We start from the raw sequence: 7,491 nt of genomic DNA, 5'->3' as shown, positions 1-7,491 counted from the left end.
GTAACCATTACAACAAAGATCATACCATCAAATGGAAACAATTGAGATTTGGAACATCAAGAATTCATCTCAAGATCCGGATGAGATCAAATATGATGGTATTGTCCAAAACCAACATGCTAAACGCAACTCAAAATTCTAAATCCAACTAAATGAATGCAATTTCAAAAGGGCCTTAAATCTAACAGGTTATATACTATTTTTAGAAACAAAAGGGAAGTAAAGAAACATCATTGAAACCTAAATGACGGTAACCAAAACAAGTTTCTAGCAACTATTCCAAAACCCTTCTCAATTATATCCTTTGCTCATTTGATATTAAATGCGGGATTGGCATTAAAAGATCCAAACAGGAGAAAATGACAAGTCAACACTATTGCTTATTATCCTCACATGCACACAAGCATTTTGGAAGAAACTGAAATGAACAGGTGACAAATTTTTTTTCTATTTATCATTGGTTTCTGCAGATTCTCTTCTAACATTTGGTTTTTTCGAAAGGGAAATGACACCAGCACAAACATGCTCTGTTATTTACTTCAGCTCAACCGGTCTTTTAATATTCAAAAGAATGTCAACATATTCCAAACAGCCAAGAGTTGTATAATTTGAACCATTTCTATCTAATTCATAGGATGCATCAGCTACAAGACAACAACTACACACTGTAGGACATCACATTCACTTATACAAAGTACACACAAATCTCACATGCACCTGTACATACGCATACATAGATACATGCACAGCACACACAGACAAGATCATACATACAAATGTACACACGCTCATACAGGCACATATCCATGCACTTATAGGCACACACGTGTACATAAGCACTCATACACTTGGGGGAGAGATCGTTTCATAATTCTATATCATCCATGCCATTACAAATATCAAATGGCATCAATTTTGATTGCTCATAATATGCTCAGATGAAATGGATCATAGGCTAAGCTATGTGACTGTCTCAATAGCCATTATTTCTAAACAGCATATTGGCCAAGTGGTTCTCCCTTGAGCAAAGAAAACAGCCCAACCATGCTTTCAATAGCTACAATCACTACTCTACCTTACCCAATTTAGAGAGAGGTAGTGAGGGCAGATTAATTGGAAGCAATCTAATCTACTACACAATGGCAGCAGCAACAGTTATAAAGCAAATCATGGGTCCATATGAGCTTTGCTATAAAAAAAATAAACTGAATGAACCCACGAAACAATAACTGAGCCAATAAAATATGCAGAGAATCTTTTAATCTATTGAGATATAAATAAATCTATAAAATTATGCAGTCTCTTCATACATCTAACACTCTAAACATGCGATTTAAGGAGCATAAACGAGAATTCAACAGAGATATTTACCTGGACCAAATGATGAAACAAAAAATGGAAGAATCTTTCAGAGAAAGCCTGATAAAATTGGATTTACAGGTTGATTACCAAATCCACAGCTCCAGTTGCCGGATCATTGAATCTTCCAACGAAGATTAGCTATTTTACTCAGATCTTCCTGTTAGAAATGAGATCGGTTGGTAAAGCAGACGAGTTCACTCGGTCAAAATCCAACTCCGATCTAAGGCTTTTGAATTTAGAGCTTTTAAGGAGTATAACAGATCTGAAGCTCTTTAGCAATGGAAATGGATAATTTAAAGCTGGAAAGTTTGAATCTCAGATTTAATAAAGCTGATCTAAGGTAAATCTAGGCTAGGGTTTGAGAAAATGAGTAAAACGATAGATCGAATTTTTAACAAGTGATTAAAGAGAAGATACAGGTAAGAGATGATCAGAGGACAACCAGATCTGGCCGGAGTAGGTGGGAGATGATTGGAGATGAAGAAAATGGGTTTGATTCTTGAAAATAGAGAAAATGGAAAGGCTAATGGTGATGAAGAAGGTTGAGATAGAGAAATGGGAGATGTGAGGGTCTGAGAAGAGGGTTTTGATGGTAGGGAGGGAATATTGGCTGGGATAGGTTTGAGGTGGTAGAGAGTGACCGGAGAAGTGGTAAGGGTGGAGGTCGGTGGAGAAGAAGAAGAAGAAGAAGAAGATGGTCGTGATGGGGCCGATCGGAAATGGGTTTTGAGAAGGAAAGAATAAAAGAAGAAGAAGCATAAGGGGATGGAAAGAGTGGCCAGAGATGGGGGCTGGTTTTAATGGCAATCGGTCGGATTCCGGCAAGATTGCCGGAATCAGTGGATTTGGGTTTGGAGGTGCCGGATTTAATGGTTTTTTTAGAGGTGGCGGATTTAATGGGTTTTGAAGTGGTTTTTAGTAACAGAGAAGATGCAAAAGGAGGTTGGGTATGAAGATGGTGGCGGTGGCTTGTGGTGGTGTTGGAGGTGAAAGTGAAAGAAGGAGATGGTGATGGCACAAATAGAGGTTGAGTGGGGGAAGGAGGTGAGGGTTTTGATGTGGTGATGGTGGTGGGGAGAGGCCGGAGAAGAAAGCGATTTACCGGATTTTGGCTTGAATCTGCTGGAGAAGAAGAAGAGTCGGCCTCCGTCCAAATCCCCTTCTCTCTTTCTCTTTCTCTCTCTGTGCCTTACGAAAAGAAAATGGAAAACCCTCCTTTAGCCCTAATCCGTTTGGGATTTTATATTAGGAAATGATATACTCGCCTCCCCATCCTCCTTGGGCAGCCCTCCCTAATGCATTTACAAACATCTTTTTATACTAGCAGGGGGTGGTCCCAAGCAGAAAATAGGGGCAAATAAATTATTTTCTCTCTTAATCTCAACCCTTCATTTTGCCTTTGCAAATGAGAGGTTAGGATCAAAATTCTAAAAGCATCTAGGAAGCTTCCAAGGAAGCTTCCTAAGATGCCTTCCCAACTAATCCCAACCTAAAGCTCACACTAATCCAAGATTAGGCCTAATGATAACTTGGAGGAGAAGAAAATAATATTTTCTCTTTCTAAACAAATAATACACATGAAAATTGGTATTAACACACACCTATTGCAATAATTCAACCCCCTTCTGGAAATGTACTATGTTCATTGCTTCGGTTTGTTCACTAAGCAGACGTGCTCGAATTTCGACGAAATTTTGCAGGGACCTTGGTGAGACCCTAATCTAGCTTAGGGTGGAATTTAAGGTCTTAATTCACTGATTTGACAAGGTTTTGCACAAGCGACGCTAACTTGGGTCCGGTCAAAATGGGGTGTCTACAGATGCCCCTCTTTGGCAAGGCGTGCTTGTCATGCGAATGGCAAAGTTGAACAAACGAAACATTTTGATTGACCCAAATATGAAGCAAAGCAATTTTTGGACTTCTGGTTCTAAGAACGGCATTCACAAGGGTAAGACTCTACTAACAATAGGGAGATAGCCTCTCACCGACTCTTAACTCGGCAACTACGACATCTCAAAGAGATAGCCTCTCCCTAATACTCATGACTCAACTATCGAAACTAGTTAGCAAAGAGGAACGAACAGTAATAAAACACAAACACACTTTCTTTCTTTCTTTCTTTTTTCTTTTTTTTATATCAGGCTAAACCAAAGTACACAACAATTGCTCAAAGAGCACAAACCAAACAAACAAATTAATCACTTCAATCACTCAAAGAGTTTTCATTTTTTAAATTTTTTAGAAACCACATTGCAACTTGTCTAAGACAAGTACAAATCCAAACACTCAAAGAGTTTTTTCCTTTTTTAGAAACCAGCAAAAATAGGCCCAAGACCACTGTATTGAAACTCATCCAAAACAAGTTCAAAACCAAACACTCAAAGAGTTAATTTTTTTATACATCATGTCGATCAGTCCAAAACTTAATTGACCATTTATTAGGGTACTCAAATATTTGAGCCAAATTCAAACATCTTTTACTAAAGCGAAACTAAGTCTCAAGCCAGGAGATATATATACAGATCATTGCTGAAAATACATCTGTTTAACTATCCCAGTAACTCTGACTCCTCTCTTTCGAGGTAGCGAATCACTTCGGATTACGTGGTTCTGTTAAATAGTTCCACATAAACCCAGATTCGTATGTCCTGCTAAACAGTCCCATACAAACCTCTTCACAGATACACATTACTCTTAACTCGTTAGGAAGCTGCACATTGCGGAATGATGATTAGGCAAGTCACTACTTGCCATTGCACTACTAATCATCAGGGTACTAAATACCCGGGCGAATGAAGAAAAGACCAATCCGTGTAACACATGATCAGAAATATTTTCCTTATTAAAATCTTTCGAAAAGATCAAACCGTGTAACACAGGTCTGATAATTTCCAACTCTGCTAAAAATCTTTCAAAAAAGACCAAACCGTGTAACACAGGTTTGGTAATTTCCATTTCTGTTAAAAATCTGTCAAAAACACCAAACTGTGTAACACAGGTTCGATAATTTCCATTTCTGTTAAAAATCTTTCAAAAAAGACCAAACTGTGTAACACAGGTTTGGTAATTTCTATTTCCGTTAAAAATCTTTCAAAAAGACCAAACCGTGTAACACAGGTTCGATAATTTCCATTTCTGTTAAAAATCTTTCAAAAAGACCAAACCGTGTAACACAGGTTCGGTAATTTCTATCTCTGTTAAAAATCTTTCAAAAAGACCAAACCGTGTAACACAGGTTCGGTAATTTCCATTTCTGTTACAAATCTTTCAAAAAGACCAAACCGTGTAACACAGGTTCGGTAATTTCTATCTCTGTTAAAAATCTTTCAAAATGACTAAACCGTGTAACACAGGTTTAGTAATTTCCTTTATTAAAAATCCTTCAAAATGACAGGACAAAAGGCCAGATCGTGAAACACAAAAATCTGTCAATTTCTATCCTCATTAAAACCTTCAAAATAAAAGAAAATTGAGAAACTCAAAATGACTGAAAGAAGAGATCGACCCTTAATGATTTCATTAAAGGACCAGTCATCTCTTCGCAAAGAGTAACTGAAAAGCATGATTTTGGTCAAAGACCGGACTCAAGTAACTTGAAAGAATTTTAGAGTAACAACCCCTTTTCCAAAGATGCAAAGCATTTGACTGAAGTTTAAAAATCGCTGGAGTAGATTCTAGACTCCGCTGGGATAAAGATTTTTCAAAGAAATTCAACTCCAAAGGAGAATAACCTGACCCAGAAGCTCAATACAAAGAGTGTTCAAACTTCTTTAGTCTCAATTTGATGAGAGTATCCATCTCAAATATCAATTATTACTTGACATCTTTTATGACATAAGTCATAAAAGATGCCCCTAGTAAGATTACTTCCATGGCAAACTTCATCGGAAAGCAACACAAAAGGAATGGGCCAAAGGCTTTTATTAATACACACCTGAGATTACAACAAATTCTTCTCAAGAACACTTGGGTTTACAAGGCTTTTCATAGGTACAAGAAACTTGTTCTGTTGAAAAATATCTTTCATCTCTGCCATCTGCTAACACTGGTATTGAGCTAAAAGCTTGTCGACATCTGAACACTGCTCTGCTTTACATTATCCACAAGAACCACAAATTCTCTGCTTCTCTGAGTCTCTGAGTTTTTATCACCCCGGTTAGGAGAAATACTGACTAAGCAGGACTCTGAAAATTGACTTTGACTCGATAACAGACTGACTTTGATAGACAATGACCAAAGACTTTGACGAGTTTTAAAGAAGACTCCAAAAGAGACTGAATCTGCTTCTTAAAGGTCCACCACTCTTAGAGTCTTTTAAATACCATGTTTAAAGATGTTTCAACCTCTTTCCAAGATTTTCGTCATGGTTATTATCCCTTCAGATTGCTTAGTTTCAATCTTCCTAACTCAAAGAGTAACAAAAGAAGCTTTGTTGGCGCTTACTCAGACATTAAAGAAGAGCCAAAGAGAAAATGAAAGTTCAATCGGCTTCCAGAAAGCTCTATCCTTCATGAAGTCCCTGCCACGACTAAATCGCCCTTTTGGATTTTCGATTTAGCGGACGGCATGCCTTAATTTTTGCCTGGACTGTCTGCCCTTGCAGATTTTCCATCCAACAGGCTCAGTACCCTGATTTTTGCCTAAACTGCCCTTTTGGGTTTTCAACTTAGCGGGTCTAAGACTCCATCATTCTTATTTTTTTCTGTTTCTCTACAAACCTGGGCCTAAATGCACCAGAAGGACTTCCAGGTAGGCTTAGGTTCAAAGAGGCTAAACCCTAATGTGTTTACATGCATTTCGACTGAGTCTGGACCCTCCAGACTGCCTACGTATCCCTGAAGAAAATGGAAATCAGATCCGCGTAGTTCGCCCCTTTGGGTTTCAAGGATTTTTGTTTTCCAAAATGCTACAAAAGATATGACTGAACCCGAGTTGATCAAGCTACCTACATACCCTTAAAAAGGGATCAGATCATAACGTAGTTCAAACCCTTTTTTTTATTATATAAAAAAAAATGCCCCTCGTTTGGGTTTATCAAAGAAAACAAGTTTTTTTTTATAGGCCCAAAGGGTTTGCAAAACGGTTTAAAATATTTAGGTTGTCGGCTCAAAGCTCAAATCGACCAAATACGGCCTCCTGGTGTACTTAGGCATAATACTTTTTTAACTGATCCAGGTTTGTAGGTTCATTTAATTTTTCTCCATTTTCATTGAGGAGTCTTACGGCTTTTCCAGGCAGGACTTCATCAACGATGTAATGACCAGACCAGTTTGGCCTGAATTTACCTCTGGGATCAAACACTGGCGCCCTGTAGGACTTCAGAACTAGATCTCCGGGCTTCACATCACGGACACGGACTTTCTTGTTGAAAGCTCTCTCGATTCGTCTCTGATATCCCTGGATATGGTACAAGGCTGTCAACCTCTTCTCATCTATCATCTGCAGCTCATCATGTCTGGCTCTAGCCCACTCAGACTCTGGTAAGTCAGCTTCCATCATCACTCTCAAAGAGGGGATTCTTAGCTCAACAGGGAGAACTGCTTCCATTCCGTACACTAAAGAGTACGGAGTTACACCTGTTGAAGATCTGATCGACGTCCTATAAGCCCATAAAGCATATGGAAGTTTGTTTGACCAATCCTTATAAGTCTCAGTCATCTTACTGATAATGACTTTGATATTCTTATTCGCAGCCTCTACAGCCCCGTTTGTTTGAGGTCTGTAAGGAGATGACTTGTGATGTTTTATCTTAAACTCTTCACACAGGTGTAACACCTCTTTCTTGAAATGCGACCCATTATCTGAAATCAGCTCATGAGGTACTCCATATCTGCAAATAATGTTGGCACGAATGAACTTCGCAACTGTGTTTGAAGTTATGGAAGCAAACGAAGCGGCTTCAATCCATTTCGTAAAATAATCAATAGCTACCAGAATGTACTCATGTCCGCTTGAAGACATTGGATAAACCTTCCCAATTATATCAATACCCCATACTGAAAACGGCCACGGCAAAGTCAGAGAGTGCAACTCCGAAAAAGGAACATGAATGAGATTTGCATAGACTTGACACTTATGGCATTCTTCACAAATGTGAAGCAGTCTGCTTCCATTGTGGGCCAATAGAAT

This window comes from Tasmannia lanceolata, unplaced genomic scaffold (genome assembly GCF_043159265.1).
Source record: "Tasmannia lanceolata isolate RefF3 unplaced genomic scaffold, GAP_Taslan_0.1 ptg000019l, whole genome shotgun sequence".
Classification (NCBI taxonomy): Eukaryota; Viridiplantae; Streptophyta; class Magnoliopsida; order Canellales; family Winteraceae; genus Tasmannia; species Tasmannia lanceolata.
Note: the sequence above shows the minus strand (reverse complement) of the source record.